Raw genomic sequence first — 27536 nt, 5'->3', positions numbered from 1 at the left:
TTTCTCACCACTCCTGAGCTCCACAAATGAGCAAGTCTTAGAAAGAAATCTCTAACAGGTAGTTCAATAAATTGGGGATTTTTTTTAAAAAGCCAAGAAATTATAATTCAAGACCAGAAAACGTTGAGGCGACGTAGCACAGTGGTAAGGTGCTTGCCTCACACATAAAAAGCCAACACCACAGAATGATAATAATAACAACAACACAAGAACCACTCTGAGGGATAAAGAACCTATAATACGCTGCATGAATGAAAGAACCACTGCTTTTTCCCCTTGGAGGCACTGGAGATTAAACCCAGGGGCCTTGCACATGACAGGCCAAGTAACTCCACCACTGAACCACACCCTCTCTTCATCTTTTTTTTGTTTTGTTTTGTTTTGAGGCAAGCCCAACAGACTGGCCTTTTTTAAAAAAAATATTTTATTTATTTGTTTGAGAGAGGGAAAGAGGTAGAATGAGGGAGAGACAGAGAGAGAGAATGGGTGCGCCAGGGCTTCCAGCCACTGCAAACTCTAGATGCATGAGCAGCCACCTTGTGCATCTGGCTTACATGGATCCTGGGGAATCGAACCAAGGTCCTTTGGCTTTGCAGGCAAGTGCCTTAACCACTAAGCCATCTCTTCAGCCTTATTTTTAAAAAAAAATGCAAAAGTGAGAGATCTGGCATACCTGGGTGCGCTTACATCATTGTATATCTGGCTTACATGGGACTCAAACATGAGGCTTTGCAGGCAAGCACCTTAACTGCTAATCCCTCATAATTCTTTTTTAAATATTTTATTTATTTATTTATTTATTTATTATTTATTGGAAACAGAGAAAATAGATGCACCAGGGCCGCTAGCCATGCAAATTAACTGCAGACACATGCACCACCTGGTGCTTCTGGCTTATGCAGGTACTAGAGAATCAAACGTGAGTCCTTGGGCTTTGCAGGCAAGTGCCTAAACTGCTAAGCCATCTCTTTAGCCTTCATAAATCTTTTTTAAGTTAGCCATAACATTTGAAGATACAATCAACAACGAATGGGTGAAGGAAAAGATATCATTCTTTTCTTTTACTTTTTTTTTTTTTTCCAGTTTCTCAAGATAGGGTTTCACTCTAGCCCAGAATGACCTGGAATTCACTATGTAGTCTCAGCATGGCCTTGAACTCATGGCAATCCTCCTACCTGCCTCCCAAGTATTAAAGGCATGTGCCACCAGGCCCAGATTCTTTTCTTTCTTTTTTTTTTTTTTTAACTGAAAAGGTCATTTATTGGAATAACTTGACTTAAGCATCTGCAATGGTGACTTCAACCTCAAATCCAGGCTCAATGCTGACATAAGTACTCTGGTTAACAATCTCAGGACTGTGTAAGTCAATGAGTAGCTTGTGGGTTCTCATCGGGAAGCAATCTGTCTTAGGACCTTCACCACAAGTGTTTTCCTTGCAGTCATTCTCAGTGTCTGGGTGGGTGTGCGAGCTGGTCTTTCACTCTGAGGCTCTTGTCCTTGGCTCCTCTGACAAGTCAGCACACACCTACAGGGACTTCATGTTGCAGCTGGTGAGGGTGACTGGGATTCTGTGGATGGCCACTCCGGTTTCATGGGTGTCTCTCCGGTACCCTTAAAGGCCATGGCTGCACGCGGGTTCCTGGCCGACTTGTTCCTCAGTGAGAGCGAACAGCAGTGAAAAAGGGGCAGGTGGAAGCTCCACTGCACCCACAAATACATCTCAGAAAGCCCAGCTTCTGGACTGGAGGGATGGCTTAGTAGTTAAGACACTTGGCTGCAAAATCAAGGAGCCCCCAGGTCCCACATAAGCCAGATGCACAGATGGTTCATGCATCTGGAGTTATTTTGTTTGTTAGGTTGGTTTTTTTTTTTGGTTTTTCGAGGTAGGGTCTCACTCTGGTTCAGGCTGACCTGGAATTAACTTTGTCATCTCAGGGTGGCCTTGAACGCATGGCAATCCTCCTACCTCTGCCTCCCGAGTGCTTGGATTAAAGGTGTGCACCACCATGCCCAGCTGCATCTGGAATTTAATTGCCCAGCTGGAGGTGCTGGCATGCCCATTCTTTTTGTCTCTCTCTCTCTCTCAAGTAAATATGAAAAAAAAACATTTAATTAAAACAAAAACGAAAGCCCAGCTTCTTTTCTTAATAGTTTTGTTTCTGAGACCCTCTATCTATGGGTCCTCAATGGTCTTAACTTGTGTAATCTTCCTGCAACTCACTGGAATGCAATGTGCACTGTCACCCCTGGATAAATTAGCTATTATTATTATTATTATTATTAATTATCATTATCGTTATCACTTCTAGGCTTCAAATCCAGGGCCTTTGTGCACGCTCCCCAAGTCCAGACCTTAAAAAACATTAGTGAACTCTAAAGTAATTCCTTATCTTGAATATTTGTTACTATGAACATGTAAAATGTGTCCTCTCCATGTATACAGAGAGGCAAATCATGTGTGAGTAGATTGAGATCTAATTATGTACCAAATTTTCAAAAATTAAGAGCAGCATAAAACCTAAGATATATGCTGTTCACTCCAGGAGGGGTTGTACCAGCTATCCTGGAAATGTACAGATCAGAAAATGGGAAGAGTCAGACTTAATGTGACTATCAATATTTCTGACCTCCAGAGTATGTTCCCAAAATAGATGCCTTGGCACAAAACAAAAAGCACTGTACTTTTTCCATCATTTGTTCCTATACTGCGTTAGTCTAGCAGTTAAGCTTCTCTGACCAGGCTTCCTAGACAGCACAGAATTTTTTTTTTTTTTTTGGCTGATTTTTATTTACTTGAGAGAGACAAACAGAGAGAGAAAGAGGCAGAGAGAGAGAGAATGAGTACACCAGGACCTCCAGCCACTGCAACCAAACTCCAGAGTCATGCACACTCTTGTGCATTTGGGTAATGTGGGTCCTGGGGAATCAAGCCTCGAACCAGGGTCCTTAGGCTTCACAGGCAAGCGCTTAACCACTAAGCCATCTCTCCAGTCCCTGAGAATTATTTTTATAACCTCTGTACTTTCAAATAAGTTCCAGTGCTTCTGCCACCCTACCCACAAGAAGAAAGCCTGTCTCCCAACACCAGCCTGTATGTACCACCATGTGCCCCTCAACCTGCACAACCCAGGGTTTGGGGTTGAAGGCTGGAAAACATCAACAGGTATAATTTAGGCAGAAGGGCCAGACATGGATGAGAGAACCAGAGTGCAGGCCTCAAACCCCAAAAGGGAAGAAGGAAATGGAAGATGTTCTATGATAGATGAGGAACACAAGGAAAAAGAATTCAGTGGGCCAGCACTAGGGAGGCTGGGGTAGGAGGATTGCCATGATTTCAAGGCCAGCCTGGGCTACAGAGTTCCAGGTCAGTTTGAGCTACCTAAGACCCTGCCTCAAAAATACAAGACAAGGACTGGAGAGATGGCTTAGTGGTTAAGGCAGTTGCCTGCGAAGCCTAAGGAACCAGATTTGATTCCCCAGTACCTACATAAGCCAGATGAACAAGGCAGTATATGTAACTGGAATTCGTTTGCAGTGGCTAGAGTCCCTGGTGTGCCCATTCTCTCTATCTGCCTCTTCCTCTTTCTCTCTCTCTCTCCCCCCTAAATAAATAAAATTTTTTAAAAAGACAAAAGAAGAAACAGCCAAGCAGGGACTGAGTCTCCAGGTCTGCCTCACCCTGGGTTTAATCAAAACCAGATGTGAGAAAAGCAGCAAATGGCAATCTGTGGTCAGGAGAATCCAGATAGAAAGGGCTCAGGCAAGGACAGAGCAGACCTGTGACTCGAGGTGCTCTCACAGTATTTGCTCACGATATTTGATCATGTTCCTCTTTCAATCATCAGCTCCACCAGGATAGGGGGAGCTCTTTTTACAGTAGAAACATCCTCAGGAAACACAGTGTCCACCCTAATGGCTAAACAAACCCACCACTGTGACTACTAACCCAGTCTCATAAGCTCCAGATTCCACACCTCCACAACCAGACTCCCAGTGAGCTGCCACCACACAACATAAATGAACTTTAACCACCAACAACCACAGCCTGGAGAGCAAATGCCATCCCAGCTTACCTCACTACACTCAAAATCGTAAAGGGACAAAAAGCCCCAAAAATTTCCAAAAGATGCGTTTCTCTGATTATATCTTATATGACAAAACAAAAAAAATTCAGACAATATTACAGGTCATTCTTTCAAAATATTTTATGAATTGCCAAAAGTAAATAAATATATAAATTGTGACTGAGTATTAGATATGTATGCTATTTTGCTCCAGAGACCACCTGTTTAAGGATTTTCTAAAATCCACTCCAAATAAAAGGAGGGGGGAGAAAATCAACTACAAACCTGTACAAACAAACATGCAACAGGAAAAAACAAAAACAAAAAACAGATCCAGGGCTGAGGATGTAGTTAGTTCAGTGGTTGGGTCCTGGGTTCCAATCAATCCCCAGTACCAAACAACTAAACAACCAAAAAAACAAAAAATAGATAAAATAGGCAACTTCGGGTAACATGGAAGCATAATAGCTATGCCAAAGCATTCTAGGGAGGGAAATCAGCAGAAAAAAACAGCAAAGTACACTCTTCTACTGAAAAGTGAAGGCGTATAAATTATTATCAAACACAGCAGAGAAGCAGGCGAGACTAAGGTCTCCCAGAAAGGAGGAAACTTGCCAGAGTCACGAGGAGGTGCCAGCAGCCCCAGTTTGACTGCCCCCTTCTCAAGCAACCTGTATTTTGGTGTTGACTATTGTTGCCTTTGATGTTTCTTGATCTATAGGGCCTTTGTCATTATTGGAGGCAGGGACTGACTCAGCCCCAGGCTGGCCTAGAATCCATTTCAGAGCAGAAATCTCAACTGCACTTAACAGGATTAAGATTGTGGGCCCACACACACCCTTAGGGACTATGGCTTTATTAGATTATCTGTTTGTTTTAATCCCCACCTTACATAAATACTCTGTGCTCCTTTTGATTGAGTGTGTATATTGCTCAGTTGAATTTTAAAATTTGCCAGCAAATTGCTCCACCCAGTTTAGTAGAATACTTGAATAGCAAGCAAACTCAACACCTACGGTCACTGCTGCTTTCTTGCAGTATAAGAGCTATACCTGGCACTTTAAACTCCTACCTTGAAGGTATATGAAGTTACATGGTTAAGAACACTGAAGACAATTAGAAAATCCAAGCATCAAATTAACCTAAAATGCAAAAATCTCTACATTGTAATACAAAAAAAACAAGACAATACAAGCAAACAAAAATTTATAATTCCATCAGAAATGATCCCCAGTAAAACTGTTTTAGATGAAATGCCTCAAAATGATTTTTAAAAAAATGATTATGCCTATATTCAAAGAAATAAAAGGAATCAAAGAAGAAAAACTCCTGAAGAAAAACTCAGGAAAGCAACTTAATGAAATAAGGAGGTCAATACAAGACATGAGTAAAGAAATAGAAATAATGAAAAAATACCAATCAGAAATACTAGAAATGAAAAAGAGTAAGTGAAATAGAAAACTGTAGAAAGTCTCACCAGTAGAATATCTAAATATCTAAACCTGAAGACCAGGAGGCAGATCTAATAGAGTACAACAAAGAGAAAGGCAAGCTAACAGGAAGGCACGAATGGGAATTTCAAGACATTTAGGACACTATGAAGAGATCATGCATAAGAATTTAGGGCAGAGTAGAAGGAGAAGAATTTCAATACAAAGGCATAGCAGGTATTTTCAACAAAATCATAGAAGAAAACTTCCCCCAAAAGGGGAAAGTGATGACAATGTGGATAAAGGAAGCCTAGAGAATGCCAAACAGACAAAATCAGAAAAGAATATCTCACTATCACATTATAATTAAACTACAGAACACATAAGCCAAAGAAAACATTGAAAGCAGTTGAGAAAAATCAAGTCACCTGCAAAGGCAAGCCCATCAAGATAACAGCAGATTACTCAACACAAACTTCAAAATGCAAAAGGGCTTGGAATGATGTATTCCAAGTTCTGAAAGATAACAATCTTCAACCAAGGTTACTTTATCCTGCAAAGCCATCCATCCAAATAGATGGAGAAATAAGGACATTACACAACAAAAAACAGTCTAATGGAATATATGAACACTAAACCAGCACTACAGAAACTACTTGAAAGGATCCTCCAAGCACAAAAGAAAGAAAAGCACTTTTCTTAATGTCCATACCCACATATTAATGCTACTATCACTTTTGGGTAGAGAAGCTTCTCCAGATGACAGTGACTTCTGGGATGACTCAAAAGGCACCATAGTGCTGAGAAGAAGTAACAGAGGAGTGTTCAGCACCGAATCATCTCTCTTACACCTTCCAAGGATCAGGGTCCACTGTGGAAGAGGTGGTGAGAAGAATGTAAGAGCCAAAGGAAGGATAAAACTCCTTACAATGCACTCTTCCAGACACAAAAATGGCCGGGATATCCATGACCTCGCATTGCCTGGCACTACCTACACAAGACCACTATATTATGAGGAAAAAATGATGACATCAAAATAAAAGACAGTGGAGGGAATTATCATGGTTTATTGTCTAATTATGGAAGTTGTCAATAATAAAAAAAAGAAGTCCCCCAAAATAGGTCTTTAATAGAAAAACACGATCTACAATATAGTCAGTAAATTCAGAATGAGCCTCTCAGAGAAATCTTGTGCCTTTAGAAAATGTAGACAGGAGCCAGGTATGGTGGTGCACACCTTTAATCCCAACAGTCAGGAGGCAGAGGTAGGAGGATCACCTTGAGTTCGAGGCCACCCTGAGAATACAGAGTGAATTCAAGGTCAGCCTGGACTAGAGTGAAACCCGACCTTGAAAAAAAACAAAAAAACAAAAAAGAAAAAAGAAAGAAAGAAAAGAAAATGTAGACAGCATAAACAAACAGACTTGACTTTTTTATGATGCCAGTTAATCAGATCTGATTCTTATCAGGCCTACAAAAAGTAAAGCATGGAACTCTTTTCCCATGTAACAGGAAATTAACCTCAATTTACTACATCTCCACAGATAACAGCAATAAACACATCACTGTCGGATGGCAGGTTGTGACCACACCACTGGACCCCTACATGGAGTCAATAGAGAATCTGCTGCTCTATGGTCCCCAACTACACAGATTGGGAATGAAATACAAATTAAAATCAAGAGTGTTTGCTGGGGCTGGAGAGATGGCTTAGCGGTTAAGCGCTTGCCTGTGAAGCCTAAGGACCCCAGTTCGAGGCTCGGTTCCCCAGGTCCCACGTTAGCCAGATGCACAAGGGGGCGCATGCGTCTGGAGTTCGTTTGCAGAGGCTGGAAGCCCTGGCGCGACCATTCTCTCTCTCTCCCTCTATCTGTCTTTCTCTCTGTGTCTGTCGCTCTCAAATAAATAAATAAATAATGAACAAAAAAAAATTTAAAAAAAAAAAAAAAAAGAGTGTTTACTGGTCAAGCACAAGCCGCCTCTACCCTGGTCCTGCACTGATTATCTATCGTCCCTCAGCAGAAAGCCCAGAGCTGCTGTCGCCAAGACACACTTGCAGATATACGCAGTGCCTAAGTTCCTATCTGCAGACCCAGCAAGGTCTACTGAGAATTTAACCAGCTAAGACTAAATTTGGGAACCAAACACTATTGCCAGATTTTCCCTCCTGAGAATCCCACAGGCAGGGAGAGCTATCAAAGCCAAAGATAAGAAAACAGCAGGCAGTTTTCCAAGAACCCTGACCTGCCTCACCGAAAGTGGCTGCCAAGTTTGCCAGTGAGACTGTATTATAGGATAGTGAGAGCGCTCTCTGGATCTCAGGAAACCATCTGCCTTCAACCAAGCACTGCTCAAAGTGAAACTGAGTAAAACTGAATAATCTCAAAAAAAGGCACACATTTTGTTTGTCAAGGTAGGGTCTCACTGTAGCCCAGGCTGACCTGGAATTCACTTTGTAGTCTCAGGGTGGCCTCGAACTCATGGTGAGCCACCTATCTCTGCCTCCTGAGTGCTGGGATTAAAGGCGTGTGCCACCACGCCCGGCAAAAGGCACAAATTTTTTTTTTATTGATTTATTTGACAGTGACAGACAGCGAGAGAAAGAGGCAGAGAGAATGGGCACGCCAGGGCCTCCAGCCTCTGCAAACGAACTCCAGACGCGTGCGCCCCCTTGTGCATCTGGCTAACGTGGGTCCTGGGGAATCGAGCCTCAAACCGGGGTCCTTAGGCTTCACAGGCAAGCACTTAACCGCTAAGCCATCTCTCCAGCCCAAAAGACACAAATTTTTAAAAACACTTTAAAAAATAAGTAAATAAAATTTTGGAAAGTTCTACTAAAAACGAAGTAAAAAACAAAGGTCTCGTGAAAGGTGTTTGACTCACACAAATATTCATACAGCCATGTGTGCAGCACATCTGCTCACGGTCATTCAACAGATGAGTAAACAATATATGAATACAAATGAATATACATAATAAAATATTGTTTAGCCTTGAAAAGGGAAGTAAATTTGAACACATACTGCAATATATATTAAACTAGAAAATACTAACTAGGCTGAGTAAAACAAGTTGGAACAAAGGACAAATACTGTTCAGTTCCCCCTCATGAGGGAGAGGGAGAGGGAGAGGGAGAGGGAGAGGGAGAGGGAGAGGGAGAGGGAGAGGGAGAGGGAGAGGGAGAGGGAGAGGGAGAGGGAGAGGGAGAGGGAGAGGGAGAGGGAGAGGGAGAGGGAGAGGGAGAGGGAGAGGGAGAGGGAGAGGGAGAGGGAGAGGGAGAGGGAGAGGGAGAGGGAGAGGGAGAGGGAGAGGGAGAGGGAGAGGGAGAGGGAGAGGGAGAGGGAGAGGGAGAGGGAGAGGGAGAGGGAGAGGGAGAGGGAGAGGGAGAGGGAGAGGGAGAGGGAGAGGGAGAGGGAGAGGGAGAGGGAGAGGGAGAGGGAGAGGAGAGGGAGAGGGAGAGGGAGAGGAGAGGAGAGGAGAGGAGAGGAGAGGAGAGGAGAGGAAAGGAAAAGCAGCTGACTGTAGACACTGAGAGACACAAAATGCTCCTCACCGCTCACCTCTCTGAAGATCTGTCATTCTGCTCCAGAGAAGATGCTGAAGTTAGTATGCTGGCCAGGAAAGCCACGATGCACATGGTGATACAGGAAGCAGCTCTGGTATCTTGAAGGCCGTTACTTGGTTACACTGTCACACATCTGGAGCCAAAACTGAAGGATGAGGTTTTTCTCTCAACTGGTTGTGGGGAGCAGCAAGCATGTGCAAAACTATCAAGGAAAAATGTGCTCAGGGCAACAATCTCACTCCTGCCTCTGAGATTACAGCAGACAGAGTCTCCTTCAGGACTGCTGAATGGAACTGTATCCACACCTCCAAATGTATCTTTATGTCCAGGAGATAGAACCAAGTCAGCTTTTAATAAGCTGGAGAGACACCACCAACTCATGGTATATCACACTGTCAGAGCTACTCAAAGAAATAATCCAGAAGCAAAATAAAAGTCTCACTTCCTCCTCCAGCTCAGCTCAAATTGAACATCTACCAGTAGTATCACAGACATTCCCTACACTCATCATTACTGCTATTAAGTTCACGTCCTATACCACAACACCAAACATTTACTTATTTATTTTGTTTTTCAAGGTAGGGTTTCACTCTTGCCCAGGCTGACCTGGAATTCACTATGTAGTCTCAGGGAGGCCTTGAATTCACAGAGATCCTCCTACCTCTGCCTCCCATATACTGGGATTAAAGGTGTGTACCACCATACCTGGCTTATTATAACTTTAACAATAACAATAAAACTGTAAACAGTTTATAAAAGTTCAGGTTTGCATTCCAGAAGTTCATTTCAGGGCAACAGGATCTAGCTTTGCCAACATTATTCAGGCCAGTATTCCATGTTCACACTTTGATAGAATGTTCATTCAGTGAATTTTCAAATATCTACAGAAAACATTGCAGGGTTCCACGTATACACAAACACACCGCATCAGTTACCCCAGGTGGAAGGCTAAGTTTATGCTAAGAACCTGATGAGAGGCAGCCCTGAGCAGTCAGCCCAGGCTCTACAGTGACCCCAGGGTCACCCTTCACCCACTCTGGGGTCACTGCAGCACTGTGACCACCATAGCCTGTGCCCTCAGAGCCAGGCACAGGCTGCAAGGCAACATGGGTACAGACAAGCACTGACCCAGAGCAGTGTGGCACCCTAATCACTTTAAATTTTCTAAAACATCAGCAATTTCAGGACAGACATGCAGCTATGAGCAGGTACACAGAGACACATCTAAAATAAAGACAAGTAGTATAAATATTTGGCAGGGAGTCATTCTGATAGCTCCCCTATGAGGATTCACAAAGTTTTGTGGGACAGTTAGTAGGGCCTGATGGTTTCCTTAGCCATCAAAAGCTCCCCGAAGGCAGGAGTCATGCCTGCTGGGCTCATCACTATGCAGTACCCAGCAGAGGAACTGCCTTACAGCAGGCAGTCAGCCAGTGTCTTCTGGTTATTCAACAAAAGCAGCAATACTTTTTATTTAAAAAAAGTTTTAGAGCATCTAGATTATTCTTGTAGGTATCATTTCTTTCCTTTAATTTAATTTTATTTACTTATTTGTAAGAGAGAGGGAGAAAGAGGCAGAGAGGAGCAAGAGAGAGAGAATGGGCACACCAGGATCCCTAACCACTGCAAATGAACACCAGATGCATGCACCATCTTGTGCATCTGGCTTTACATGGGACTTGGAAATTGAACATGGGTCATTAGGCTTTGCAGGCAAGCACCTTAACTGCAAAGCCATCTCTCCAGCCTGTAGTTATCATTTCTTAAGAATTACCTAATATACCCTTAGATGCCAATACATAATTTGCTTGGCCAATCCCCTACTGCTGGATGCCAAGTTTTCATTACTGTCAAAGAACTCTGGGGTGAGTAATGATCTAAGTTAAACCCATAAGGGTAGGATAGATGAGCCAAACAGCTGGGTCTAGGCCATCCCTCCTAAAAAATACCCTGTACTACATCATCTTGAGGGCAATAGTCATTGTGGTGGTTTGATTCAGGTGTCCCCTATAAACTTAGATGTTCTGAATGCTAGGTCCCCAGCTAATGGAGATTAGGAAATTAACACCTCCTGGAGGCAATGTAGTGTTAGGTACAGGCTTACGGGTATTATACCCAGTATCCCCTTGCTGGTGATTGGCACACTCCCCTGTTGCTATTGTCCACCTCATGTTGGCCAGGGGGTGACATCCACCCTCAGCTCACGTCATCATTGTCCCCTGACATCATGGAGCTTCCCCTTGAGCCTGTAAACCAAATAAATCTCTTTTTCCACAAGCTGCTCTTGGTTGGGTGAGTTCTACCAGCAATGCGAACCTGACTGCAACAGTAAAGTTGGTACTGAGAGTGACACTGCTGCTAGTCACCTGACTGTGTGGCTTTGGCCTTTTGGAGCTGGTTTTCAAGAGGCATGCGAAAGGACTTGAAACCTTGACCTAAGAGATGCCTTGCAGTGCTGTAAGTACAGCTTGATGGACTATTCTAGTCAGAGTTGAAAAACCTGAATGCACTAAGAACTATGGACTGCGAGGTTTGGCTTATGAAGGTGAGAAAGAGCTTTGCCTGGACTGGGCTAGAAGCAGTTTGTGTGAGAGGCTTGCTGTTATGGCCATGTCCTGAGAAGTTGTGCAGAGTTGCATTGTGTAGAAATGGACTAATGTAAGAAGAGGGATATGGCACAGAGGGAAAAAAAAAAAAATGACATCTTTGGGTGAAACTGCTGCCCATTCAGCTGCAATTGAGAGATTATAACAACTGAGATTGGGTCAGCTGATTTGCACTGACACAACAGGAAGAATATAGACTATTTTGAAGAATACTGAGTGCTCAAGGAGTGTCCTGTTCTTCAAAGCTGCTTTATTCCCCCCAGACTAACAAATTAGCACTCTACCTGAGATTACAGAGCATTAAAAATGCAGGAAAGGGAGGGCTATTGAATTTGCAACATAGTCTTGTGTTTTGGAAATGGCCTCGGGCAGTTATGAAGCAGGTTTGTTGGATGTCTGCATGGAGAGCCCATGGAGCCATGAGGATGGACCCTGCATTGCAGCAGAGACCTGGTGGAGATGCTAGGACTGCGGCATGGCTGCCACAGAGAGCTGCCAGACCCAGATGAAGTTTTCTAGGACTGTGAGTAGCCTAACTGGAGGGGCAGAATTAGAACTCCAGAGACTTGTTGCTGGTTAGAATTACCAGTCTTGGAGATTTGTCACTAACTAGAGTTGTTGGACTTGGAGCTAGAGTTTGATGTTTGCCCTGTTTTAAAGCTTGTATTGGTTGAATATTTCTTGGCTATGCCCAATGCCATCTTTTGCAGTGTGAATGTTTATTCTGTGCCATTATGGGTTTTTTGAGGGGATTTCTTTGTTTTTATTTTATTTTATTTTATTTGTGTGTGTGTGTGTGTGTGTGTGTGTGTGTGTGTGTGTGTGTTTTATTACAGCTCAGTTAAAAGACCCTGGACTACGGAGATGTTTGAACATCATTAGGAACTTTGAAAGATGGACTGAATGCATTGCATTTTACATCTTGGATAGTTATCAGTTTATGGGGGCCAGGGGCAGAATGTGGTGGTTTGATTCAGGTGTCCCCCATATACTTATTTGTTCTGAATGCTAGGTCCCCAGCTGATGGTAATTTGTAAATTAATACCTCCTAGAGGCAGTGTATTGTTGGAGGCAGGCTTATGGCTATTATAGCCAGTTTCCCCTTACTAGTGTTGGGCACATTCTCCTGTTCCAGTTGTCTACCTTATATTGGCCAGGGGGGGTGATGTCCACCCTCTGTTCATGCCATCATTTTCCCCTGCCATCATGGAGCTTCCCCTTAAGTCTGTAAGCCAAAATAAATCTTTTTTCCCCAAAAGTTGCTCTTGGTCAGGTAATTTCTGTCAGCAATGCAAACCTGACTGCAACAGCCATTAACTTTCCAAAATTAGGAGAGTTATCATGAACTTCTCAAGCAGAAAATCTAAAACTGAGGTGTCCTTTGGTTGACAACAGCCACCAAAAAAAAAATCTCAACCTGTTCTCTGCAAACTGGCTTTTCACGCTCATGGGACACAGCCAGCTGAGAAGCAGCATCTAACCCTGGTGCCCCTCTGCTTCTGTGCCCGGCGGCTCAAACCCTTCTTGCTCAGCAAAGAACAAAACCAAACCATGCCATAGCATGGCAGTGCTTCCCCGTCCTCTCCCCCAGCAATGCCAGCTAGTCATGGCACCTCTTATTTCCTCAGAGAAAAACAGAACCTGTACAACACAGAAATGTCAAGCCCAGGTCCCCTCCACGAGGCTCCTAGCATGGGTCTGCCTTCTTTGTTTGGGTAGTCACTTCTAAACAATGGGACAGTCACCGAGCATGGTGGCACACGCCTTTAATCGCGGCACTGGGGAGGCAGAGGTAGGAGGATTGCCGTGAGTTTGAGGCCACCCTGAAACTCCATAGTGAAACCCAGGTCAGCCTGGGCTACAGTGAGACCCTACCTAGGGGGAAAAAAACCAGGACAGTCGTAAGGAGAAATTCTCAATGGCACAATTTTAGCTTTTCATCTGCTTTCATAGAAGTAAAGCTTTCAGACACCTTCCTGGTGGGTTCAACGAGAGCACTGGCCACTGAGCCCTGAAAGATATGCTTAAACAAGACAAAATGGTACATCTCATCTTGGGCCTTCCTGAAACCCATCCCTCAACAAAAACTTCTAGGTACTCAGAGGACTTTTAAACAAATGGCAAAAGTATGGCTTCCAAAACTTTGGTGTATTCCAATGACCCCACCTCTGTTTTTAAAAGAGGGCGAGGACAGCCAGACTGAAGCCACAGAGAAACCTGAACCACTCAGCCAGCACTGGGTCACTTTAGGGCCTTCCAAGGTAACTCAGGTGTCTCTCTGCAGAAGGCAGCAAGAAAGCCAATGTCAAATTACAGACTTTAAGAATGTGTGACAGAGCTGTTGAGAGGCTGGGCAAAGCCTGACCTCTTGACTGCCTGTGTGCCTCCTATTAGTTTATTCAATTATCACCTGTTGGCCCCATGGGACTAGAAAACTCCATGTGACTTGGGCTTTGTTTCATCCATGCCCACCTCCTTTACCATGTTCAAAACTAAAGATCAGGCTAGAGACTGAGGTGTCCACAACACTTCACTGAAGGGCCAGGACTACATGGGATGGCGTTCTGTCTGTGACCAGAGGTGGCAAGATTGAAATTGACAGTCCCTGGATGACAAGGACAGTCCCTGGCACAAGGTCAGGCAGCAGCACAGGCAAGGAGCTGGGCACAGAGCAAAGGTGCCTGTCCAACAGCTCCTCTGGTCACAGTCAGTCCACCACCCATGAGGGGAAAGGGAACCAAACACCCTTCTGCTCATGGAGAATCTCAGGGTCACCCACTGTTGCCACTTCCCCAGACTACCTTAACAATTTTGGAAGGCCACCCAGTACTCTGTGGGCATCACAAAAACTCATCATACAACAGCTGTTTACAGTTATTATTCCATTTCATGTGAGAAACACTCCAAGCTGGAGAGTGAGCCCAAGCCCACTGCTCCTTCTGTCACGCCCTTGCTTGGGTCCTTGCCGTGCCAGCTCCTGTTACCCAGGAGTCTGGTGGCCCCACCTCCTCACAAAGTCCATTACAACCTCACAAGTGTGCCCCAGCAGCCAGGCATATCTGTCTCCACTGTCCCCACTTCCCTATGGTCTCAGGAGACCAGGGCAGCCTGGCTGTGGCTGAGAGGTATGGATGTGCCCCGCAGGGGGCCTCTTTTACCAATCTCATACAAAATACAAGCATGCCAGAACCAGGAATCCACCTTTGACAGCTATTTCTATCAACTGATTTGGAAGGGGAAAAAACAAAATGAAGCCAAGAAAGGCAATGCTGAAATAAACAGCTTCACCATAACAGGGAAAATAAACAACTTAAAATGTGAAATCCATGAGCCTCCTTCTCAGGCATGTCCCCTACTTGCTGGAGCTATGAAATCAAATCTGGGGACTCGATGCCAGCAGTCAGCTGACCCAAACTCTCCCTTGCAAACACAGGGGTGGAGAGGTCTACAGTTCCCGCAGCCCCTGGGCTAGCACAAAGACCTCAGCTATTTGTGAGTGCACTCCTAAAGGAGAAGGGAGCGGAGAAAACAAAGCCACTCAAAGTGGAAGTCAGCACCTCGGCCAAAACTGAAAATAAGACCAAACTTTTTTTTCTCTTTTGGTTTTTCAAGGTAGGGTCTCATGCTAGCCCAGGCTGACCTGCATTCGCAGGATGACCTCCAATTCATAACGATCCTCATACCTCCACCTCCTGAGTGCTGGGATTAAAGGTGTATACCACCATGCCCAGTCAAACTTCACTTCTGTAGGACTGTTCATTCTCTAACCACCAGGTCTCTATGGAGAAAACCCAACCGAATTTGGGCCATCGAGCCTTGTACACAACAAGAAATGGTGAACAAAAAGGAACTCACATTCATGTGATCCTTAATTTCTACTATGGTTTCGACCTTGAATGTCCCTCAAATGCCCATGTTTAAAGGCTTGGTCCCAGCCTGTGGTGCTATTGGAAGGTGGTAAAATCTTGAAGAGGTGTGATCTGGTAGAAGGAAGCTAGATCATTGGAAGCAAGTACTTGGAAGGTATACTGGGACCTTAACCCCTTCCTCTCCCACCCGCCTCCTCTTGTTTCCTCTCTCTACCCTCTCTCTCCCTCTCCTCCTCCCCCCCCCCCTCTTTCCCATGGCCATAAGGTGAACATTCCATTATGAGGGACACTGGGACTCAACCTTTCTGTTATAATCAACAGCCTGTGCAACAATGACTACAAGGACTGTAACTACTGAGGAGGGCCTGGGACCTGAGTCGTATCTCTGGTCTTGGAGGAAACACCAAATCCAGAAGGCCATGAACAGTAGCTATCTAAGAGCTCTAAACTTTATAGGGTTGCTATCTGGAGGGGCTTTCTGATAAAGAGCAAGGACATATCATTGCCCCTCCTATAATCCAAAATGGGTCTGTCAAATACCTGGACAGGAAAATGTCCTCAGGACAGCTGTCTATTCTAGATGCTTTAGAAATAGTATAAAGCCTCTCTAAAGTGTAAATTGACACCGTGGTCTCTGGCTGCTCTCTCCCTTGAGTCACCCACACTACACTCGGTAGTGAATTCTTACAGCAGAGATCATGAGGACCGGGGAGCCAACACCATGATGGACAGCCTCACCTCAGCCCAAGACCAAACTTTCAAAGCCACAAGCCAAAATGAACCTTTCAGCCAGACACGATGGCACATGCCTTTAATCCCAGCACTTGGGAGGATCGCTGTGAGTGTGGATCGCCATGAGTGAGTTCAAGGTCACTCTGAGACTACATAGTGAATTCCAGGTCAGCCTGGACGCTACTTCGAAAAACCAAAGAAAAAAAAAATTCTTTCCTGCTTAAAAGCTGGTTATCACTGGGGATGGAGGAACATGCCTATAATTCTAGCACTTGGGAGGGAAAGGAGAGACATCATGAGTTTGAGGCAAGCTTGGGCTATATAGTGATCCTGTCTCAGAAAGAAAAAAAGTTTATTATCTCAGGCATTTTGTCACAGTGACAAAAATCTTATGACGTATTTTATACTAGATTCTTGGTGCCTTACAAACGCTAAACTTACCAGTTCTTACAACCCTGGGAGGTAGCTGCCACCCTTACAACCAGAGAAGAACGTGAGGCTGACTGCGCATGCGCGATCTGCCTACAGCTGCACCACGCCTACATGGAGGGGCCAAGATCCCAACCCAGGCACTCTAGTCTACATATTGGTCAGTGCTTTAACCATCACACCAAAAGCCAGAGAGCTGCAATTATCTCCTTGTCTGCCAGCCACCTGTCAGACTCCCAAAGCATGGATTTTAAGACATTTAAATCAGACACCATGCCCACTGCCACAGGTTCAATACTGGGTCCTCAGAGCCTTCCACAAAAATGCTAATTACACTGCACTTCTCCTGCACACTCTCTCCTCCCCACTCTGATTCCACCCAAGTCAAATGAAAACTCACAGAGCAGGAGTTCTCTCGCCTCAAAACTCCCCTGGTACTGCACCACTTAACCCTAATTATATACCATCTGTTACAAAGAGCTCTGTAATTGCTTCGTGTATATTAGTTGCATATTCCTCCCCACTCGGCTGTAAAATTCCTTGGAAGTATCCACACTTCCTGGCAAGCAGGAGAAGCAAGGGCCCACATGTGTAGATGTGGGGTGCTGCACGCTTAACTGCAGGGCTCCTTCACTTCACTTTACTGACACTTCTTGGTCTTGAATCCTTAGAAGCAGATGAAAGTATGACGTTTGGGCTATTTAGAGCCAGTGATGGGGGAGCTATGACATCAACACTCCCTGAGCAAAACTCAGTTTCAAGATCTATACTCCATGTCTCCTACATTGTCTTTTTAAAGGACTCCACAGCCTCACAGGGAAGTGTTGTTACCCTGACTTGAAAAAAGAGGAGTGTGGAGCTGAGAGAGGAGTAACTTGACCAAGGTCACTCAAGGGTGCTGAATGACTAAAGATTGATGAAAGGCTTGTCACAGAACCGTAGTCTGTCTGCCTGTATGGCAGGAAGTGAGGTGCCTATTACAGCTTTCATATGAAATGTCTTAGATGTGTTAGAAGGTTTGGTCCCCAGGTGTTAGCCCTATTTTGGAAATTTTGGAAGATGGAGCCTTGCTGGGAGAAATGACCTCAAGAGCTAGGCTCTTGGGGTTATCTTGTCCCTGAACCCTTCCTGACAGTCCTCTGCTTCCTGTCCACCACAATGTCAACATCCGCTCTTACACACGCCTCCACAAGGGGCCAAGCAACTGTGGACTGAATGCTCTAAACCATGACATAAGCTCAAATATATCTTTTCTCTCTTAGGTCGTTAAGGCCAGGTATTTGACCACAGCAACAAAAAGCAACTATCACAGTGTCCAAACTTAAACTGTCCTCAAAACAACATGCTACCTTTGAAAGTGAAGGAAGGAAGGGTGGAAGTAAGTAAGTCTCCGTAAGCTAGGAGAACAGCTCAGCATGCAGCTTGTACTTCGTATGTACAAGGCATAAAGTCCAAGCCTCAGTAACAAAAAGAAAAAGTTACCGCAACTGTAAATTCTATTTTTAAAAAGGTGGGGTTTTTTTTGGCAAGGGGGCGGGCTGGGGAGATAGCTCAGCAGGTAAGAACACTTGCCATGCAAGCAAGGCCTGATTCTCCTTGAGTTTGATTTCCCAGCAGCCACATAAACAGTCAGGTGTGGTTGCACATAACTATAACCCCAGTCCTGTGGAGAGCAGAGAACAAAGAATCGCTGGGACTCACTGGCCAGACAGTTTGAACAGAAACGAAGCATAGGTCCACATTCAGTAAGAGATTCTGTCCCACAGATGAGTGACAAGAGAAGACACCCAAAATTCTCATCTTGCCTCTGCACATGCATATACCACACATATGCAAAATAAAAAAATGTTTAAAAGATAGACATAGGGGGCTAGAGGGATGGCTCAGTGGTTAAGACGTTTGCCTGCCAAGCCAAAGGACCGTGGTTCAATTCCCTAGGACCCAAATCAGCCAGATACACAAGGGGGCACACACATCTGGAGATCGTTTGCTATGGCTGTAGGACTTAACGTAACCATTCATTTTCTCTCTCAATCTCTCTCTGTCTCTCTCTCTCTCTCCCCCCCCCCGTCTTTCTCTGTCAAATAAATAAATAAAAATAAAAGATTTTTTAAAAAGATAGACATAGGGCTGGAGAGAGAACTCAGCAGTGAAAGTGTTTGCCTGCAAAGCCGAACAACCCAAGTTTGATTTTCCAGAACCCACATAAATCCAGATATACAAAGTGGCACATGAGTCTGGCATTCATTTGCAACAGCTGGAAGTCCTGGCGCACCCATTCAAGTCCTGGCGCATCCATTCATATTCATTCTCTCCCTCCCCCCCGCCCTTTCTCTATATATATAAATAAAAATATTTTTTTATTAAAAGACAGATATGGGCTGGTCGTGGTGGCACATGCCTTTAATCCCAGCTCTTGGGAGGCAGAGGTAGAAGGATTCCCAGAGTTCGAGGCCACCTTGAGACTACATAGTGAATGCCAGATCACGTGAGCTAGACTTAGACCCTACCTAGAAAAGCAAAAACAAACAAACAAAAAAGTAGATAGACATAGTGGCTAGAAAGATGGCTCAGTAGAGTTAAGACGCTTGCCTACAAAGCCCAACACCCCAGGTTTGATTCCCTAGTACTCACACATAAAGCCGATGTATCTAGAGTTCATTTGCAGTGGACAGAGGCCCTGGTGTGCCCATCCTCTCATTCATTCTCTTTTTCTCTCTTTCTCTCTTGCTCTTGTTTCCCCCTGCTTGCAAATAAATAAATATTTTTAAAAGATGGCTATAAGACCACCTATCGAATGCAATGCTAATCACATTTGCTAGACTGTTAAAAAACTTAAGAAATATTCCAAACTGTCTATGCATGTGGAAGAACAAAGAGTCACATACAACCAAGCCAACATGGAAGACAGCGCAGCAGAGTCTTGTCCTGCCACACCAGGGACACTGCAAAACTAAAATAAAGAAATGAGAATTTAGCATAGAAAGAGGACTGGAGCAGAAGAGAGAAAGGAAAGAACAGACCCCTGTGAGGAATTTCAACTTAGTAGGTTGAGCTTAAGGAAAGAAAGTTTTGGTTTGAGGTGATTAAAGAGCTCTGGAGGTAGACAGTGATGTTGTCTACACAACATGGTGAATGCATATTACACCCCTGAATTACACACAAAACTGACTACATGAGAAATGCTATAATCTATATGTTTTTTCACAATTACAAAGAAAAATATTTTGTAAATCAGGTGACAGGGTGGGGTGTGTATCTACATAGACCACACAAGAAACATATGCAATCAATGCACTAGGATTCTGTGAGCCTTGTCCTAGCACTTGAGAGGCTTGAACAGAAGAGCTCAAGGCCAGAATAGGCTAAGGAGAAGGAAAAACCAAGACTATGGCTGGCCAAAGAAAAAAGAAATTATTATTTTGTTTTGTTTTTCTAGGTAGGGTCTCGCTTTAGCCAAGGCTAACCTTCACTATGCATTCACTAGGCTAGCCTTGAACTCATGGGTGAACCTCCTACTTCTGCCTTCCAAGTGCTGGGATTAAAGGCATGCACCACCATGCCCAGCATGGTCAAAGAAATTTTAATAGCTAACACATATATTCACAAGAGTCACATAAATTCACACTAAAACAATACTGGTAAAATTACAAAGTTGATGTCAAACAGTAACAAGGATGTGGGGGGACAGGAGCCCTCCTGTAGCAAAGCAGAGGTATAAACCAGCTCAGCAGCTCTGGGGACAAAAATCTGTCAGTATTTAGTAAACAGGTCTTCTGGTACTTTATTTCCCACACATTCTGGTTCAGGCTAAGCATATTAAGACACAGCTTAGTGGGAGTCTATTCCCAGGGTTTCAGACTCAGAGGGTCTATAATCCACATTTCTTCTCCCACCCTCCCCCACACCTGACCTGGAACTCACTCTGTAGTTCCAAGCTGGCCTAAAACTCACAATGATCCTCCTACCTCAGCCCCCAAGTGCTGGGATAAAAGATATGCACCACCTCGCAAATCTGCATTTTTAATTGTATGGATCATAGTTTGAAAACCACTACCCTAGGGGCAATCTCACATAGATCATTAAAAGAATACAATCAGCATCTTATTATAGCTCTGCTTTGTGTGGCAGAGATGGAGGGGAGTTAAGTATCAATCAGTAGGAAATGGCTAAGTAAAAGTAGTCAACATATATGTGTGTGTGTGTGTGTGTGTGTGTGTGTGTATGACAAGCCCTACAAAGTCTGAGACAAACCTACACAGAAGTCACAAATAAAAATGTAGAAAGAGGACTAGAGAGATGGCTTAGCAGTTAAGCGCTTGCCTGTGAAGCCTAAGGACCCCGGTTCAAGGCTCGATTCTGCAGGACCCACGTTAGCCAGGTGCACAAGGGGGCGCACGCATCTGGAGTTCGTTTGCAGTGGCTGGAAGCCCTGGCGTGCCCTCTCTCCCTCTCTCCTCCTCCTCCTCTTCTTCCTCCTCCTCCTCTCAGTCACTCTCAAATAAATAAATAAAAATAAACAAAAAAATTTAAAAAAAATTTAGAAAGAGGGTTGGCATGATGGCTCAGCAGTTAAGATGCTTGCCTGTGAAACCTACAGACCCAGGTTTGATTCCCCAGTACCCACCTAAGGCAGATGCACAAGGTAGTACATGGATCTGTAGTTCCTTTTCAATGGCTGAGGCCTCATTCTCTCTTTTTCTCTCAAAAAAAATATATATATTTATAGTGTTATGTTGAAAGACATTTTCTCAACTCTCATGAAAGCTATCAAGGAAAATTTCCGTGATTAAATTTGGGGGGATGGTATTTGTCTCTTTCAGTACTAGGGATAGACCCTGTACAAGCTAGGCAAGCACTCTAACACTAAGCCACAATCTGTCCCACTTATGCAAATTCAAAACACACAAAATAGCTCAATATGGCTAACATACATGTGTAAGGAGACACAGCCCAAAAATTAATACATGAGAGGAAGCTCTCTGGTAGTGCAAGGGAAAGCAATAAAACTCTGCAGAGTAAGAGGATCAGATACCAATAACTGGGCATATTAATATTTAGTGCCACAAGTCTAAAAGAAAACAAAAGCCACTCAAGTTCTCAAGTCCTCACTCACCTGCATTCACATAAAATAGTTGCTTCACTTTAAGCATCCAGGTAACTATGCACCCTTGAAAGGACAAATGGAGCTGACCGCTGACAGTAGAGGGAATTCCTTGTAAAATATAAGTGTAGGGTACTTCCAAGCCCTGGAATACACTACCATTAAACACTGGCTTTCCATTTCACAGATGAAAAATAAGTTAGGATCCTTAGCTTTTGGAAAAAGGCATGTCTACATCAGTCTGCGTATGACTGTCTCAGGACTTGCATGTCTACATATCTATACTGTATATCTATCTATACATGGAGGTAAGATTCTGACAGCACACAGCATTCTGGTAGAAACTGAGCCACATCTGTCACCAACCATTAATGGTGTTATACTAACACCAGAAATCACAGCGAGCTATAGATGCAGACCATCTTCTACCCACTTGTCTCCACTGCTCCTTGCCCCCCATTTCCAACTCCCACATCCAACTGGACTGATATCAAACATGATCTTCTTTTCATTGTTTGGATACCTTAATTATACTGACAAACTTCAGAGGAAAGCTCTTGGAATGTAGAAGATGACAAATAAGCATTTGTGTTCCTACCAAGCGCCTTTAACTTAAGCCCAAATCTTTAAGGCAAGACTTGCCATGAAAGTTCTTCCAAAAAAAAAAAAAAAGCTGGGCATGGTGGCACATGCCTTTAATCCCAGCACTCAGGAAGCAGAGGTAGGAGGACTGCCATGAGTTCAAGGCCACCCTGAGAATACATGGTGAATTCTAGGTCAACCTGAGCTAGAGTGAGACCCTACCTTGGAAAAAAAAAAAAAAAATGGAAGGAAGGAAAGAAAGTGTATAGCTACCATCCAGAACAAGCATTGACAAAGCCATCCATAACCTGTCATGTCCTCACAGAAGGTCACTGGCCATAGTGTTTTCCCAGAGTCACTGTACAGTTCGCCATAAGTAGTGATAGGAAACTGCCTAGGCCACATCAGTGACCCAAAATCTATATGAAAAAAAAAATGCAACTAACCCCTCTAGCAGCAGCTTTAAGTAAGCTCATACAAGTCAAGAAAGTGTGTCTTTGGAAGGAGGAAGAAGCTGACAACCAGGGAGGGCGCAGAACAGCAAAGGAAGGACAGAAGAGGGACCCCGTTCCTCCCCCACCAAAGAGTAGGCCTTCCTCTCCCTGCAAATCAACCCAGAGGTGCTACACCCCAAACACTTGCACCTTTGCTCCAGTGGCACTTTTCACTGGACGATAACATGTTGGGAATGTTACAGTCCTCCAGAAATGATGAGGAAAATGACGTTTTATAAATTAAAGCATGAATGACAAGTACCAGGAACACTTTTGAGTTTAAAAAAAAAAAATCATACTGACAGCCACTAACATAAGTGCCCTTCAGACTTTCATGATAACAAATCACTTCCATTCTTTCTGCCACCGGATGAAAGTGAGTTAACAAGAAAAGTGAAAGAGCTGACTTTTCCAAATAAAACTGATGTTTATGGTCAGCACAAAGCACTATGTCTTACGAAAACATACAAAGTTCTGTAAGTGTCCAGCATACAGATACTGTTGTGCATTTTTTATTCTAGACATGTGGAACACCCATGGACCTATGAGAACAACAGGAGGAACATGGTAAATGTTAGTACAATAAAGTTTTAAATTTCAGATGAATATGCATTTACTAAATTCTACAAATCAGGCATTGTGCAAGATGTCAGGAACTCGTCAGTGAGTAAGACACTTTAAAACTAATTTAGAGCCGGGCAAGGTGGTGCACGCCTTTAATCTCAACACTGGAGAGGCAGAGGTAGGAGGACTGCTGAGAGTTCAGGCACTCTGAGATTACATTATGAATTCCAGGTCAGCCTGGGCTGGAGTGAAAGTCTACCTTGAAAAATCAAAACGGGGGAAAAAAAAACCTATATCTAGAATAAATAGCTGTCCCCCCCCCACAAAAAAAGTTTCCAGATATTTGAGATGGCTCATCGTCACTGAAGAGTTGCAGAAATATATCTTACTATTTTACTGAAAATAGAAATTTCTGGTCTTTGCAGCAGAAACAGAAGAGAAAAGGTTAGCACTGTGCAGACTACCTACCTAAACTGCATATTAGCAGCAGCCACCTCCCGCTACACAGCAGGGCTGAGCTGGAGAGGCTAAAACAACGCGCTATATAGTTTAAGAAAAGCGCCGCAAGGCCCAGAGCCACGGGAGCGAAACATGAAGCATAAGGAAAGAGTTCTGTGAGCAGACAGCTCCTGGAGGTTTCCCCAAAGCCAGCACAGCCAGCAGCAAGGGACGAGCTCTGCAGCTCGCTCGCCTGGTCGCTTGGCCAAGGCATGGCTTCAGAGCTGGAAGGCTGCCACCTGCTGAATCACCAAACATCCCTGGGCTTCCCTTAAAGCACTCATCAAACAGCCACCCATCCCCCGCAGGCTTCTCCCCTGGACACCACACACACACTCCCGGGACCAATGCAAACGGCAGGCCTCTCCCCTAAAGCACGGACCAAACCAGACACCCAACCCCGGGACACCTGGGGACCCCACCCCCACCGCGAGCAACTCCCACTGCCTTCCTACGCCGTCACTCTCACGCGGTCCCCGCTGGGTGTTCAAGCCTGGGCGCCAGCAGGGAGTGGACAGCACACAACCACCCGGCAGTCGCCACTTCCCCAGCCACGACCTGCATGCAAAACCACCTGCCCAAAGGGCTCAAAGGTCCACTCAGGTAAACATCGCCAGCCCCGAGACAGCAGGCAGGCCTCAGAACACTGGAAATGAACTTCCTTCTGAACCGCCTTCAGGGTTGGTTTTGTAAGTGTGTGTGTGTGTGTGCCTCTGAACTCTGCACTGCCTGAAGGTGAAAAGGAAAACATCTGAGAAAGCACCTCCCCGGATCCTCGCCGCTCCCTCCTTGCCATAGCAACCTGCACCCCGATTTTCATTCACGACAGGCAAAAGGGAAGAAGCGTTAACCAGAACGCTCCGGGGTGGATCCGTTAGCTGGACCAGGGCACCTGGCGCACCCGAGGAACGCGGAGGGTTAACACCGAGGGAGCCACAACCGCTGGCGGCCGCCCATTTGCCCTTGACGAGCCGCCTTAGGGATCGCGCAGACCCCGCTCTCAGCGCCCGGAGAGCCGCGTCCCGGCACCGGGCTCCGCGGAGGGAGCTCCGGGCCTTACCTCTAACATCCCCAGCCGGCGGCGGGGGCAGCTCCGCGGGGGCTCGGGGCCGCCGGCGAGCCGGGGGAGGGGGTGCTGATGCGCGGCCTGGGGGAGGAGGAGCGGGCTCGGGACGGAGGAGGGTCCCACCTGTTATGTCGCTGGAAGGGCCGCGGGGAAGGGAATCCCAAAATCCGGAGGCGCCTGGCCCGCTGCGACCTGGCCAGGAGGTAGCAACTGTCACGCCGCCTGGGCTCAGCGGGGAGGGGAGGGGAGGAGGTTGGGGGGTGAGCTGTGATTTCGGGGTCCTCGGCAGGGCTTCGGGACCACGAGAGGCTGGCGGGCCGTCGCCACAAAGGTCCTCCAAGCCCCGCCGGGCCGTCCGCCCGCTCCAATGTGACACCGGAGAGTCTTTCCAGCGCGCACGCAGCACCTCGGCAAAGGTGCCCACGGACGCCTCCGCCTTCTTCCTCCCCGCCCCAAGTTCGGTCCGCCCCCCCCCCTCCACCCTCCTCCGAGCCCCGGGTCCAGGCCGCCACACCGTGACTCCGCGCCCACTCCCACGGGCGGCCGCGCCGGGGGAGAAGCGGGGGGCACAGCCCTCCAGGTGCGCGCGCTGTGCTCACGCCCCCTCGCTCCGGGGCGGCCGGGCCCCGCGGCGATGCCCGCTCCGCTCACCCTCCCCCCCCCATACACACACACACACACACTGAACCCCACCCCGGGGCCGGCTCCCGGCACCCCCACCCCACCCCCGCGCCCCAACACTCACTTGCAGCCGCCGGGATTCCTTCCACTCGCCGAGCCCCCGCCCCCCCCCCTGCCGCGCGACGAAATCCGGGGCAGGGCGGCGAGCGGGCTCCGCACCCCGATCGCGCTCTCGGGCGGGCTCGCCACGCACCGGGGACCAGCGAGCCGGGCCCGCACCGAGCCCTCCCCGTGGCCGTCCCAGCCCGCCGCTTTCCCGGCCGCCGCCGTGCGAGCCGGTGAGAACGCTTCCGACTTGCCTCCGCGAGCCCCGGGGCTGCCGAGCATGCCCAGTCCGCGGCCGAGGCGGCCCGGCTTCCCGCGCGACGCGAGTCCGCTCCTCCGGGTGTTCGCGGCGGCCGGGCTCGGGGGTGCTGGGGCGGGGGGGGGGGGGGGGAAGGCGGGGACGGAGGAGGCGGGGTCCGTGGAGGCTCTTTACGCGGCCCAGGGACCGGACTGCGCTCCGTGGCGTGCGGGTCGGGCTTTGGGTCCTTCTTCCCGTTTTACGTTCGAACGTCGGGAGACGAACGGGAGAGGAGCCGGGCTGCAAGTCCCTGGGAAGGTGCTGGGGGACTGGCCCGAGAGCCTCGCCGGGCCGACCGCAGTTTGCAAACTACACTTTGCACCCTCTGCCCCGCACCCCCCCCCCCCATCACAGGGGCCGCGACCCTGGCGACTGACAATTCCTATGACATGGATGAGCCTCGGACTCTTTAGATTCCATTTTGCAAGCCTCAGTCCAGTCACGCTCATCTTCCTCCCCGAAAGCAAAAGATCCGAGAGCACCGTGAGTCCCGTCCTCTTCCCCCCCCCCTCCCCCGCCGGGGGTTCGGATCCACGCCGAGAAGTCCCCGGCCGCACTGCCCCGGCCCCGCCCGGCCCCACCTCCCGGCCGCGGCTCGGAGCGGCGGGGAAAACCCGGAGCGCGGGCCCGCGGGCCGGAGCACCGCGCATGCCCACTCGCCTCAGCCGGTGCGGGTCGCCCGGAGAGTTCCTCGCGCGAAGCGGAACCCCAGCGTCCGGGTTCGGGGCGGGGGTCGGGCGGCGCGGAGAGCCGGCCTTCCGTCGCCGTGCCCGGCCTCTCCGGGCTGAGCCGCCCGGCACCGTGCTCCGTGGGCTGGCCGGGGGTCGGACCCGGCGGGCGGGCGGGCAGGCGGGCGGGGGAGAGGGGGAGCGGGCGCGGCCGGGTCCTGCGTGACACGTCACTTGTCCGCGGCGCCGGGGGCAGCCATCTTCCACCCGAGCCTCGGGTCCCCCGAGCCCCGCCGAGCGGCCCCGGCGCCCGGCCCTCGGCCCGCGCTCCTCCCGGGGGCGGAAGTTGGGGAGAGGCGCGTTCTCCCGTCTCGGAGCCCCGCGGAGGAGGCTCAGGTGTGGGGCCCGCAGGGCGGGACACCGGCCTGCGCTCTCACCTGCCGGGCCCCTGCCGGTGGGCGTCTAGGACGCTGATTTAACAGTCACCCTGGGGGTCCCTGTTACCTCCAGACCTGCCGCCTCCCGGTCAGCTGAGAAGTCTAGAAAGACACTTTGACCCCCTCCAGCCAGACCTGCAGACTCACACGCTTGACTCCAGTGGAGTCCTAGGATCTGATTCAGCCGCCCTCAAGGTGATCCTGATGGACGCTTTCACTAAACCTTAAGGGCACCCATTTGCGTGGAAGGCGTTGGAAACAACCTGCTGTGCGCCCAAAACAGTCCCGGTTCAAAATGCAGCAGTCTGTCCCTGGGCTTCAGTCATCTCCAGCTGCTTCTGTTGCAGAAAAACCTCTGGAAAAATCACTCCCAACACCAGTATGAGTGAAAGTAGAGAAGTTTA

The 27536-nt window shown here is 47.1% G+C and overlaps 1 protein-coding gene across 9 annotated transcripts in view; it reads right to left on the bottom strand.

Annotated features, from left to right (window-relative positions):
* The window catches only part of Sgms1 (sphingomyelin synthase 1), a 296894-nt gene extending 269744 nt beyond the window's left edge, over positions 1-27150 (bottom strand). For 2 of the 9 annotated variants that reach the window (XM_045154610.1, XM_045154666.1), the window contains exon 1: positions 25749-25861. The gene's annotated coding sequence lies outside the window, so the exon portion shown is untranslated. Of the gene's footprint in view, positions 1-9054; positions 9074-25126; positions 25335-25748; positions 25862-27132 lie in introns of those variants that run through there. The other 7 variants (XM_045154614.1, XM_045154652.1, XM_045154603.1 and 4 more) reach the window with 5 other exon arrangements.
* Between the last annotated feature and the right edge of the window lie 386 nt (positions 27151-27536).

The sequence above is a fragment of the Jaculus jaculus genome, chromosome 1 (genome assembly GCF_020740685.1).
Source record: "Jaculus jaculus isolate mJacJac1 chromosome 1, mJacJac1.mat.Y.cur, whole genome shotgun sequence".
NCBI lineage: Eukaryota > Metazoa > Chordata > Mammalia > Rodentia > Dipodidae > Jaculus > Jaculus jaculus.
Note: the sequence above shows the minus strand (reverse complement) of the source record. Positions and strands in the feature narration are given on the sequence as shown.